Source organism: Hesperophylax consimilis, chromosome 24 (genome assembly GCF_061612785.1).
Source record: "Hesperophylax consimilis isolate HC1 chromosome 24, BYU_Hcon_1.0, whole genome shotgun sequence".
Lineage (NCBI taxonomy): Eukaryota > Metazoa > Arthropoda > Insecta > Trichoptera > Limnephilidae > Hesperophylax > Hesperophylax consimilis.
The window spans coordinates 18,651,359-18,666,252 of record NC_142859.1 but is presented as its reverse complement, the minus strand read 5'-3'; the positions used below and the strand labels follow the sequence as shown (position 1 = coordinate 18,666,252).

Sequence of the window (14,894 nt, the reverse complement as noted above, 5' to 3'; positions counted from 1 at the left end):
CCTGAAATTTAGGCAGTAGTCGTCATCACGATTTGTTCAAGATACCACACGGCAGAAAATATGTTCTAGCACAGCATAGCATGACAAGAGAAAATTTTTAAAACAGCAGACATAATTTATCTTTAATCTTAAAGCATTTTTGCTGTCCTATCTTAGTAAATGTTAAGAATGTTAAAATGAGAGATCTTGTTCGGTAAATGTGCGATCAATATGCCGTACAATAACTTAAATAAAAATGAATACATAAAACCTGGGCTGCAACATTAAATAAAGCTCTGTCTACAACTATAACTCAATATCCAATAATCACTGGTCACAACAATACAACCAGTCATTAGGTGCCTAAATAGTCTATAGCCAACTCTACATCAACAAGTCCATTCCATCAACCTGTTGTTATCGTAAATAAATATCTAATTTAGCTCGTAATAGTTTTATTTTCCCCTTGTTGTTGCATGCATAATATAAGATACCCCTGAAATACGTTCGAGGTATGTAGGTCAATTTGGTTAAGCCTTTTACGAGCGCAACGTTCCATCGTTACCTACAGGGGGACCCTACCCATAAGCCACCCCATCTCACTCTAGCGAACCTCGCTGAACCACGTGAAAGTCACGGCTGTTGAAACGGAAACATGAACCACTACCCCTATAGTTTTACTATTTGAAGTACATTTCGATACTGCTTATTTGGTGACCGGAATATTTATTATTATTTTTTTGGTAAACAAATGTTTAAGACAAGATTTTTTATGCATAGCACAAAGGTTAACAATTATTTTTATAAGCAATAATTATTAGCCTGAAACACTCATCCACATTGAAAAATCTACTGATAAAAAATCTTGTCTTAAACATTAGTTTACCAAAAAAATAATAATTAATATTTGACAAGTTCAAGTATCTTCACCAAAAAATGTAGACAATTTGTCTCGACACCATCTAGTAAGAGAGTTAGCACTTACAATGCCTTTCTCATATAAAATAAAGTTGGTTGTTTTCAGGTGAAAAAATGTAATACGCAGTAATTGTAAAATGAAACACTAGTATATATTGAATTATTTCGCGGATAAGAGATAAGCCGCCATAGCTCAGTGGTCAGAGCTGTCGACCGGCAATCGAAAGGACACGGGTTCAAGTCCCGTTGGCGTCATGTATCTTTTATCAGGAGATTTTTCAATGTGGATGAGTGTTTCAGGCTAATAATTATTGCTTATAAAAATAATTGTCACCGGAATATTCATTACAATGATAATTCATCACATCTTTAAAAAGTTATATAAAGTCATGGAAAGTGATGAAACAAAACCTTTATCAACTGGATAAAGTAGGTTAGGTTCGGTTAGGTTAGGTTAGGATAAAAAAAAATATTTCATCGTTTCTAATTACTTTATATCATTTTTTAAAAGTGTGTTGAATTGTCACTGTGTTGAGTTATCATGGAACCTGCTTATTTATTACATTACATTATATATTATTTTTTTATTGACTACTATGCAATAATAACACAATACAAAGCATATATATGAACTGAAAAATAGTCGAAATGGGCAAAGACATTGGTAGGAACCTAGCCACAAATTAGCTACAACCGAATAAAATAATAAAAAATTGCTCAAAAACTTAATAATATTGTGATTTCTGAACATTGTTTTGATGATTATAATTAGTATTGGAGTAGTAAGAAGGGTGTACGAAGAAAGTTGGTGGAGGATTGAATGCAATAGTCGCTTATAAAACGTTATTTTATCAATATATTATTATTTAATTGTGCTTTCGCACTAACGGACTATGTATATAGTACTTAAGTCTAAACATACACTTTAGAGCGCGTAGAGTACACCCGCGCTGGGCAACGGGTTCCCTATAGGGCGTCGGAACATCTTAGTTTTTATTTAAAAGACCCTCCAAATAGCATCCCCGAAGATGGCGTAGAAGAATTGAGGGGAATTATTTCTTTCATGGCCTCCCGTGTACTATGCCTTGTTCTTATGTGGAAAATGTTGGGCATGCGTTTGGCGTATTTTTCGGCTGTACACCGGTGCTGTAGGGATCAAATTCCTTCGAATACCGGTAGGACAACATTATTACCAGACTAAACATTACCATTACTCGATCTTCCAAATAAAATTCATGTTCTCTTTTCAATTTCGGTAAAGACATGAGTTATCGTTAGATTTTTTTTATTTTTTTTTTATTATGGATTACCTCAAGGATGAATTATTGGGTCATTACTCTTTTTCTTCAGAAATTCATCACAGAGTGTGAAATCGAAAGGACTTTACCAACCTTATTTGAGTTATAGTATAAAATTAATTATACGTCGTTTCGATGATAAAGTTATGGACATACAGGTATAGTATTACATAATATATGTGCATCCTAGACGTTCCTCATACTCAAAGCCGAAAATTTGCCTATGCAAATGATATCGCCATCACAGCCCAAGCCAAAACCCTCGAAGCAGAGCAGAGACAGGTTTTTAGCTTACAAGCTTGATTCACTCAATATTTATCGATTGCAGGTACCAGATAGGGTTGAATTGCACGGTTACAGAGTAACAGAAAATTTATCAATTTTTAGTCACGTAGAAAAATGATTTGACCTGATTTTTTCCAATAGTTTGAAAATTAAAAAAAAACATTCTTATACTAAAGAACCAATTAATGTAGAATACCGCAAGTTTGCCAAATCGCTTCTAATTTGGTTGAACTAGGTGTCATGTGGCAAATCTCTAGGAGCATATGAACGAAAGAGAAAAAAAACACGGGAACGAAACGAAAGCGTGCTGACAATTCGTCGAGTAATGCGAGACACGGGTTATGAATAATTCTGAATGGAAGCAAAATGTTCGGATAAAAATCCTGAAGAGCTTGGTAGAATGACTTCAAGGAATTTAAGTTCGAAGGAAAAATAACATCACATTCTGGACCTTATTACTAAGTATGTAATTTTTTGGTTTGACTGAGGATTGAACCTTCCTCCCCAGGAACTGGCAAAAACCTCGCTAACGACTGAGCTAAATCCAGATTGGGTAGGACCGACAATTATTTCGTATATTAATTGCTGTAATATCATAAATTTTCAAAGAAATGCGTATGTCCGCATAGGTATGCTTGCCACCAAAAGTTGATAAAATGCATTGTCATCAACAACGAGTCGGGTTAATAAGTAATTAAGTCGGGATGTGGGTTAATTTCCACTTCCTAGAATTTAATTCAAATAGATGTATTTAAAAATGATTATCTCATTCTACTCAGGTACGAGAATATCTGCAATGGCGAAGACCCGATTATAATGAAACTGGCTGACATGTAAATAAAGTATAAATTCCATAGTTAAAATGGTGTAGAAAAAATTTTACACAATCTTACTGCTGTACTTCTCTAAATGTACTAAAATAAAGCCGCTATCCACGTCTGTTTGTTTGTGCGCTTAGTTCTTCTAAACTACGCAACGGATTTCGATAGGGTTTTCACTATCATTTAGAGATTTTTTTCCAAAAGGTTTATATGTATAATACATGCATATTATATTTATATAAAGAAGAGAAAAGTCGATATTTTGTAATGTTTACATTGCTAACGCTGGCTAAAGCTTGTGAGATACATCAAAGTAATATACTAAGGAATTGTATCTCTTAAAAAGGCTTACGGAATAGTCTAATAGAATGGTATATGTCTATCTCTTTAGGATAACCCCCAACAACGCCGGGTATATATCAGCTAGGGAAAATATAAAGAAAACTGACGAAGCGCTTTTTGCAAAAAAAAATCGTGAAAACACGGAATGAAAAGCTAGTCAAAAACGTGTTCCGCCAAAGAAACTAACATTTTTCAGTGAATCGTGTTTTTTATTCACCAAATTAGAGTCTAAAGAACGTTCTTCAAACATTGACGAAAATGAAACTTTGGAAGGTTTTACTGTTTTGTTGTCACATATTCACCCTTTAATGAAACTTTGTGTATTGTTATATTGCGTTACCCCAAACAGTGTGTACTCCCTTGCCACCCCAGAACTGGCTTGCGTAGCACGCGATCAAGGCTAAAGGCCTGCGTTCCACGATAAAAATACTTAAACAATTTAATAAAAATAAATTACACTGGGTCTTGTCTAAATTTTAACATGCAAGTGGTTTTTAAGCTCAACATGTTAAAATAGTTGCGTTGGCCAAGAAATTTCACGAAAATTTTACAAATTTACGAAAATATTGATCTGGTACTATGGTTTCCGCTCTTAAGGCCCCGTAGTAAGCGTTCAAAGGTAGTTTGAAAGGGAGATATGTGAATACGAATGTTAGAGGGAGCGAGCTAATATTAAAAATTTTTTTTAATAAAACACGACTTGTTTGAAATAGAGCAAAAATCTGTCGCCAAATGCTTTATTTGCATTTAATGATACACTATGAATATTTTAATGCCTATAACATATTAAATAACAGAACAAAACGTGTTTTTAATCATTTTCGGAGCTGACTTTGCGATTTTTTTCTATCGAAGGAATTTTATTATAAAGTTTCGGCATACCAAATGTATAGATATTATCTTCAAAAATATAATAATATTTGTGTATTTTTGGAATTTAAAGAGTCAACGAGAAACTTGTTATAAATCGGGGGCTTAATAAAAGGAGTCATGACCCATTGCCTGTCTATTTAGTAAATACATGTTTATTGTTATACCTTGAAAGGGCCACACGAAATAATAAGGTTCCATCAGGCACCATTGTTCTGAGAGAATGGACTGTAAATTGTCTCATCTTTGTTGCACGTCTTTTGTTCTGTTTTTTTGTGCTATTTCACGATCATTGGAAGAAATAATTAATTTAAAACTGTAATAATGTTGTAAATTGTCTGAACTTTAACAATGTTCTTAGTTCAGGTAAATTCAACTTAGGCATGCAACCTTTATTTAAATACAGAAGCAATGTATATTCATATTTACATGAAAATTATACAGGGTGTCCGGGGGTAAAGTGCACAAACTTCGGGAGGTGATTTCCACATGGAAGAAGTAAAAAAAGATAAATAACTTTTTTCTAAATTCCAACTTTTTTTCGTATACTGAAATATTTTACCACAGAAGAATATTTACTTTCCTTTACAAACAATTCAACTTTTTACCTAAAACTTTTGGATTTCGAAAAAAGTTATTTCTCTGTTCTACTTCTAAAATCATGTGGAATCAACCCCCGAAGTTAGTGCATTTTACCCCGGACACCCTGTATTATTATTGTATAGTTTAAAATAATTTTAAAAATAGTTTAAAAAAACTTTAGGAACCTAGTGCACAATATTTATACAAACATTACTACCGAAGTATTTATTAGTACAAAGAACACTGCTTGCGCCAATACGCATTAATATACACATACATCTTATGCACACATACATACATACCTGCAACCACTGTATGGGGATAATATTGTTGTGCTTTTGACCTACCTTCCTATCCATTACTACACCTTTCTGTAAACATTTCAGTCAGTTCTGTTACAATAACTCCAACCGCGTAGCTCACTATATAAACCGCCTCCGCGCGAGATCTTACTTCGCTTACCTTACTACATTTTCATCCGCTCCGATATCGTGCAAACCGTTGTGTTCAGTGCCATTGCTGTGAGGAGAATAAACAGGAAGAAACGAGTGCCCTCATTCCAAATGGAGAGTCTATCCTTCCATACAAAATATTATTGTCTCATGTGCAGTGGTAATTACACTAACATCCAATGTCCTTCGACAAACATTTTGTACACTCCTAAAACAACATAACACAACACCTTTTACACACATGTTTGTGTTAAAAAGATCGCTTACGTTAATTACTGGCACAATTGTACACAGTCTTAACGAATGAAATATCAAAACATTCTCGTAGTATAATTGCTATATCCAATGTTTCATTCCTACTCCACAACATTGTAACGGTTTTAAAACAAGCCCCAGCTTCCGTTACTAATATCGATTCAAAGAGTAGGAAAATCGTATCGATGCATACCAACAGAAGTAGGTGGACAGGCTTTGGCTTGCTGAGTAGTTCAGATCATAAGTAAACTATATTGATAACTCCGAGCTTTTTGTATGGAAAAAAAGTTTGTCCACTATTGGAACCCATTTACTATGTTTTAATTCGTGCTTAATCGAATGAGACTATTCCCAAGTCGATAGAATCAATATTTGGTACCAAGTAATCTAATTTACCAACTAATTACCATACCAGTAATTAAAACACCAGTTAATTGTAAGTTAAATATTTGGACGGGTTGTTTCGGAGAATTTGAACAATTCATCAAACTTCAACGCTCATTTTCGAGTTCTGTGAAAGTCCTTTTAAAGTTCTGTTATTATATCAGTATAGGCTAGTTGCTTAACAAAACTGAAATAATAACAGAACTTGAAAAAACCTTTCACAGAACTTGAAAATTAACATTGAAATTTGAATAATTGTTCAAATTCTCCGAAACAACCCGTCCTTACAAACGAAACAAAATGTTAGAGATTTCTGATTGGAATTGAATTTATCAACATGCCTATGTAGCTTTGGACTGGAGAATTAATAAAATAGTTGGTTTTAAATGTAGACAAAATGCAAACGGAAAATTCTCATTTAGTATCAAAATTTTGCCCTAATGAGTGGGAAAGGGGTATGAGGTGGTTTTTTGAAAGCTCATGTAGACTTGAAGTGTTTCTTGTCTAGTGTGCCAAATTTCATCAATCGCGGAATAAATCTGTTTTAAAATATTTGACTAACTAACTAACCATCACGGCGATTACTGCAGGGGTTGGCAGAGATGATATACCATTTTGATTTGCATCATATATTCTCCTTACACTCCTTTCTTCGTTCGTTTGCTCTAAATGCCGAAACTCATAAAGATTTGTATAAAAATCAAATCCATGCCGCCCGCCACAGACGCTCTTTTTCATGTAGATTAATAGACAGATAGATTCCCTATTATTAATGATAATTGTAAGATAAATAAGTAGGTTTATACGAAAAGCAGGCTGCTCATATGGAAAATATCCTAGAATAAAGAAGAACACGAGAAATGTCTTGTGGACACGTTTCGTTATCCGAAATTTTCCTAATCAAAGCATAAATATGCAATTCAAAACCGTGTTTACGAAATTCAAATGGGATGGAGGTTTACTTATAATAGACTTCCCTCAGCTGTTACTTATCTCCAGAATTTGGCTGAATTTTAACGGGCTTTAAAAACAAAATTATTTAAAAATCTTACTATTCATATTTAGATGAGCTTCTACACTAGCGAGCTATGGACGACATACACACAAGGCGTCATGAACACACTCCGAGTACAGTACAACCACGCATACAGAGCCCTATTTGGCCTCCCCTGGCGATGCAGCGCCTCACAGATGTTCACCGAAGGAAGGGTGCATGGGTTCGCTGCTTTGATGCGCCACAGAATAGCCGGGACGAGTCAGCGCTACCAGAGATCGGACAACACTCTTGTCCAGGCCGTTGCCCAGTGGCAGGGAGCGCCTCTACACCGGAGATGGAGAATTTCACTCAAGCCACCATAAAGTCCTAATGTGCACATCAATGTATTGATTTTTTATTTATTATTTTTTTTTTCATTTATGTCTTTATTCATTTTATTTTTATGTATTATGTAAACTTTTATGGCAGGCAGAGCATTGCACACACCGCTCTGTCCAGCTGAAATAAACATTATTATTATTATTATTATTATTATTATTATTATATATCTCGACATCTTTTCAATATTTTATAATAAGACATTTTCTCAAACTGTCTAAACCGGTAATTGTTTGGTTTCGGTTGCCTCCTTATTGTACCTTTTTTAAATGTCTGCTCAGAAGATTTTCATTTCTGAGTACAAACTGCCATCTGTTTTAGTTTTAATATTCTTGTTTTGTCTTATCCTGCTGTTATTGTTATTCTAAGTTTTGTTATCACTTTGTATAAACAGTTTATTAAGTGTTTTAATATTAGATCTGTATTGGGTAAGGCACACTGTAGGAATAATTTTAAGAACATGACCACTAATACTAAATTACCGTTTTTAAGTTTGTATGAAGTGAAATGACACTTAACTGCGCTATATAAATGCGATGTAATTATTATTATTATCAGGCGAGTGTAAGTTATGTTTCCATTCAAATTTCTATGGAAGGCACTTCTAGTTTTGTGCCTTATTCTATGGTAAATCGTTTTACAGGCATAATTTTAAACAAATGTTTATTTAACAAATTATTATAAACAATAATTAGTCGCCTTAAATGTCCATACAAATTGAAAAAAAAAACCCGAGTAAAAATAAATGCCGCCGACGGGAATTGAACCCGCACTTTCTGATGTCCGGTCAGGTGCTCTGGACCACTGAGCTACGTCGGCTAATTTTCAACACGACAAATAATTAATAATCATAAAAAAATGTTTATTTGTGTATTACGCCTTGTTCGTTTTAAAATAACGCTACGACGAAATGTTGTAGTGGCAGAATTTCATATCTTCGTACCTTTTTATTTACATTAAACAGAAAACTACTATATTACGTATTCCGACTGAGTTCGCGCAATTTTCCTCGGTAAAACCTTTCTTGGACGCTTTTCTGTTCTTTTATAATTCAAGGGAGTGACACAAAGAGGCGTAAAAAATGATAATATTATGTCTTCTTTCAATATTTTTAGCACGTTTCTTAAAAACCTCCAACTTTTACGAAGATTTTTGTGACAGCAAAATTTTTTGACGTAATTATTATGTAAATTAATTTTCAAAAACGTTAATTAAGTTATTATTCGTTATTTTCGCATACTGAAATATTTTTCCACAGAAGAATATTTATTTTCCCTTACAAACAATTCAATTTTTTTACCTAAAACTTTTGGATTTCGAAAAAAGTTATTTCTCTATTCTACTTCTAAAATCATGTGGAATTAACCCCCGAAGTTAGAGCATTTTACCCCGGACACCCTGTATTATTATGGTATAGTTTAAAATAATATTAAAAATAGTTTAAAAAAACCTAAGGAACCTAGTGCACAATATTTATACAAACATTACTACCGAAGTATTTTTTAGTACGAAGAACACTGGTTGCGCCAATACGCATTAATATACATCTTATGCACACATACATACATACCTGCGACAACTGTATTGGGATAATATTTTTGTGCTTTGGTACTACCTTCCTATCCATTCCTACACCTTTCTGTACACATTTCAGTAAGTTCTGTTACAATAACTCGAACCGCGTAGCTCACTATACACGGTGTCCGGAAACTCGTATTACAAGCGGGAAACTGGAGAATCTACACCACATGGGGAGCCCAAATAAACATAAAGTTTTTTGATTTGAGCATTTTTACAAAAAAAAAACAAAAAACCAAAAAAATATATTTTTCGGCTATTTTAGGGTTAAAGTTTTTTCTGGTGTTTAGGGTTGAACAACAGATGTTTTAACCCTGCAGAGCAGAAATATTTTATGATTACACCGGATTAAATGAAGGGTGATTTAAAATAATGCTTCAAATCCGAGTTTCTTCATTTGTTTTACTTTCAAAGAGTTTTAATTAGTTGGGTACTTTGATCTTCAGTAATAATTTATAAGAATTTCATTAAAAAAAAAAAATCTACTTCTAACTCGATTTACTCGATAACGAAAGCTCAAATCAAAAAAAAATATCCTACAAAATCGACTCCAAATGTGATGTAGATTCACCAGTTTCCCGCTTGTACTACGAGTTTCCGGACACCCTGTATAAACCGCATCCGCGCGAGATCTTATCTCGCTTACCTTACTACATTTTCAGTTGTGTTCAGTGCCATTGCTGTGAGGAGAATAAACAGGAAGAAACGAGTGCCCTCATTCCAAATGGAGAGTCCTTCCTTCCATATAAAATATTATTGTCTCATGTGGTAATTACACTAATTATTTGGAGTAAAAAGGTAGATACAATTTTAACCTCCGGAGGATTTATATTTATTTTTTTGATACATTTATTTTAATTTCACTTTTGCTTTCTTGAATTTATGAATGAAGTGGAATCTTCTAAGCGGAAATTAACACCCATCCGATGACAATGCATTCTTGGTGGTAATCGCGCATATACACGCGAACAGATACGCATTTTACATTTAAACGAAATAAATTTCCGTCCTAACCAATCGGGATTAGGCTCAGTTATAAGCGTTTTTGTCTACAGTTTCAGGGGAGGATGGTTCGATCCTCAGTAAAACAAAATTTACGTCTTAAAACAAATTTGAAATGTTCACAGCACTTATTAGCCAGTCCCTGAGAAGAAGGTGTAAAAATACATCTCTAAATATATGGTTTTCCAATAAGAGGTTTTATTTTGAATATGAACTAAGGAATTAATGATTTTTTATGGCCGGAATTAGTGGTATTAATCTGGACAACGTTTACATTCAACAAGACGGCGCTACGTGCCACACAAGCAACGAAACCATTGATCTTTTACGGGAAAATCTTTTCCGGACCGTGTTATCTCTCGAAGAGGTGATCACAATTGGCCACCGAGATCTTCTGATTTAACACCTTGCGACTTCTCCATTTGGGGCCACGTGAAAGAGAAGGTCTACGCCAACAGCCCAACGTCGATTTAATACCTCAAAGATGGAATTCGTGAGGCTATCGAGGACATAAAGCAGCCACTTTGCGATTTGGTTATGGAAAATTTCATGAAAAGGATATGGTCCTGTAGACGTGGTCGTGGAGGTCATTTGACTGATGTTATTTTTCATTATTAACGATAAACCTTCCTCTTTATAATGAAATAAACATTCGATCATTTATATTAAAAGTGGCATTTTTCTTTGAATATCAAAATAACATCTCTTATTTGAAAACCCTGTAGTATGAAATAAAGTCGCTATCCGCTCCTGTCTGTTTGTGCGCTTAGTTCTTATAAACTACGCAACGGATTTTGATAGGGTTTTCACCATCATTTACAGAATTTCTTCCGAAAGGTTTATATGTACAATATATCCATATTATATTTAAAGAAAGTCGATGTTTTGTAATGAATACGTAAAAAAATATTGCTGGCTAAATATAAGATTTAATAATGCACAGGTTAACAATATATAGGTAACATGAAACATAAGAGTTTATGAAACGTAACATGGCATTTAAGAAAGTGAAATAAAAATATACGATCTGCCAATATCCTCCAAATCAATTGAATAAAAATTTATGAAATTGTTGTTCACATTAGCCTATAAACTATGTAACTTTAATTAACAATCTCTCTTACGCTAGATTATGATAAGAATCGGCAAAAGGTCTAAAAGAAAAAAACATTTATATCAATGTAAAAATTCCATTAAACTGATTTTAAATTTTGACACCGATTGGCAGCGGTAAACATCGATTGAACCATACTTATTACCAAGTCTGTGCAATCTTTGGATAGTCGAGTTTACGAAATAATTGTTAGCAGTTTATTATATTTAAAGAAAGTAGAGAAAAGTCGACGTTTAAATCTAGACGTAAAAAAATATTGCTGGCTAAACCTCAGGAGATCATCACAACCTCAAAACTTTACCCCAAATCATTCATAAGTTCCCGAGCGATTCCGGGTACACATCTGCTAGTCTATGAATAAAAATAGAAGTATTATAGTAAAAAACCATTTTAATAGATTTTGTCTCAACTAAAAACATTTAATAAATCAGCAGCTATTTAACAATTAGGGTCAGAGTGAGGGGTTTGACGGTTACTCCCCTTCGTGACCAGGAACGACAAGTGAAATATTTTTTTACTGTTTATTTTTTTAATACTTTTATACTCCAAATATTGCCAGGACTAACTGGTTAAAATAAGTCGGGTACTTCCCCTAACAGGCGTTTTATTTCTTTATGGTTGGCAGTCTTTCAGTACAGCATTACAAAGAGTCTTAAGTAAGTACTTACGGTAATACAGGGATTTCTAATAAGAGTTGTTATTTTGAATAGCCCGCTATTTCGCTAGATGTTACTTTTGAAGCTGTCATTTTTGACATTTGACAAGTAGAAACTACGCCATTAATAAAAATGGAACGATACACGCTTTAACAACGCATTGAAATTATTAAAATTCACTTGAGTGAATCAAATGCAAATCATCTTGAGTGATGAGGCATATTTCCACCTCGGTGGCTTTGTCAACAAGCAAAATTGTCGCATCTGGGGCTCGGAAAACTCAAGAGTTATTGTTGAAAAGCCTCTTTATCCTCAACGTGTGACTGTTTGGGGCGGTTTATGGTTTATGGAGTGATGAGGCACATTTCCACCTCGGTGGCTTTGTCAACAAGCAAAATTGTAGCATCTGGGGCTCGGAAAACTCAAGAGTTATTGTTGAAAAGCCTCTTTATCCTCAACGTGTGACTGTTTGGGGCGGTTTATGGTCCGGCGGAGTCATTGGACCTTACTTTTTCGAAAATGAGGCTGGAGCAACAGTTAAGGTGAATGGATTGCGCTATCGAGAGATGATTAATGATTTTTTATGGCCGAAATTGGATGGTATTGATCTGGACAGCGTTTATTTTCAACACGACGGCGCTACGTGCCACACAAGTAACGAAACCATTGATATTTTACGATTGAATATCAAAATAACACCTCTTATTGGAAAACCCTGTATTTAAAAAAAAATTTGAACCTTTTTAGATTTTGAAAAAACGACCGGATATTTTTTCATATATTATCTTTGAATCATTTGAATATGGCGACACAATTTACATCTATAATTACAATATTTTTTTAATAAATATGATGCCTTCATGATCGAATAATGTTTTAGCAAAAGTTTAATTAGAAATTTGCGAAACCATTTTCTTTCCTTACTATTTGTGAAAAACATTCTCAGAAATGTTTTTGAAGTAAGTGCGCATAAAGATCTTATTATTTTAGCTTAATTCTCTTTGATATCCCATTACTTATGTACTCGTGTTACAGGAAACCTATTTATTTTCCTGAATTAAAGACTTCAAACCATTTTATTATAATATATAATTCGCTTTTTAAGAAGTAAAAACATATAACCTAAATATTCTGAGAATTATTTCGTAAAAACATCAAAGTTCTAAATATTTTCTTAGTTCTTCCGTATTTCTCAGAAGCAAAAATAATATTATAAGCTTTCTCTCTCTCTTTTGACTCCTTTTAGAGAAAGTGTATTTTGGTCTCTTTGTGCAGAAATCACTCTCAAACAAAAGTTTCTCTTTGTATATATCTTTCAAAGCCTAGTTATCATAAAATGCTTTGCCTAGTTTCTTAGTTATAAACATCTCTTTCACCATGGTGAAAATCAAACTTTTAAAATTTAGGTACAGTGTAAAGGTAAGGACCTATGGTAAGACACACTGGGCCCACGTGCGCAACGTGTGCATTACTACGTTCCATGATTCCCCGTCCAATGTGCACTCTTATCCTATGCATGTAACTCGAATTCGAACCTTAGTACAGCGATTTTCAGTAGATTTTACTTTACAAATCACTTCGTAACGTCTTACAAAATTTCTTATTTCTTTATCTTCCATTTTGACAACAAAACGAGCAACAAATGCCAAACACCAAAACAAACACAACCTTAGCAATCTCGTTGGAATGCCTTCCACCACGGCCATCCTTCTTTCGTATGTCAGATCGGGTTACAATTTACAATGGCAACTGTGTTTCTGAAGCATCTATTTTCAAGGAAAATGTTTGAATTGTGAGTTATCCAAATATTATTTTAAGGCGATACAAGACTTTAATTAGCGGGGTTTGCACGAAGCTCACATTTTAATTACTTCCAACGAATTATCAACGATAATATACATTTTTAGAGCGATCCCTATGAATGTAAGTTATTTATATTTAAGAACCTTTAAACCATTAAAATATTTTATGTGAAACGGTTTGAAATTTTTTAAAAACGTTTTTCAACTATAAAATTAGCGGTAAGCACCAAATTTTATTTTTATTGACGAATTCCTTTGGAAATATCTGACATTTAAGTACTACGTTCATCAGAGATCATTAAAATAAACCTCACGGAAAAATCAATTTTGTAAGCCTGCTAGGGAAAATTGAACCGTATTTAACCATTACGCCGGGCCGCGCGCCGAATATTGGACTTGATTATTTACTTCGTTAAGATTTCCACTTTATTTTAAAGATTGGCTAGGGCAAATTCAACCGTAGGTCTGTCCAATGCATAGGGCCGCACATCGCATATTTCTGTGTCCGGCTTCTTCACTTACTTCGTTAAGATTCTGACTTCATTTCAGGATATTATCTCGTCATGATGCGTTACGTACATTGCGTACGTAGGCCCAGTGTGTCTTTACCTTTAACTCTGTAAACTACACAATGCTCGTTGGTATTTCACAATAAATTATTATTTATCATTTTAAAAGTCTACTTAAACCGATAAAGTTTGTTTTTGAAGTGCCCTATTAAAAAAAGTATTTTTTTAAACGTCATGTTATGAAATAACGTTAATATGAAGTTCTGGAAGTATTTCAGTTTTTTGATATTGCTACAGCTGTTTCAGCTATTAATGCGAAGCTTAATGCCAAATCACTATTTTGATTAATCTTTTTTATTTTTTTATTTGGTACAATATTTTTTTACATTTCAAAGTTTTCCAGTAATGTTGGCCTCACTGGGTGGCTTGCCCGTGCTGAGGCCTTCATTTTATAATATGAAAATATAATCTAAATACAATCTACAATATAAGATAAAATAATACATTTAATATCTAATCTTGTGTGTTTGTGAGTGATGTGTGTTTATATTGGTTTTGTGTGTTACGTGTAGGTTTTATTTTAATTTTATGCTACGACATTTTGGTAATATTGTCTTTTTTGTTCTTTAATCCATTTTGTTATTTTCTGTGTGAATTTATTTTTATTTTCCT

The 14,894-nt window shown here is 33.6% G+C and overlaps 1 non-coding gene across 1 annotated transcript; it reads left to right on the top strand.

The window, feature by feature from the left end:
• Positions 1-1,079: 1,079 nt before the first annotated feature.
• On the top strand, positions 1,080-1,152 carry TRNAA-GGC (transfer RNA alanine (anticodon GGC)). Its single transcript has one exon. It is a non-coding gene; the product is annotated as a tRNA-Ala (tRNA).
• Positions 1,153-14,894: the final 13,742 nt, after the last annotated feature.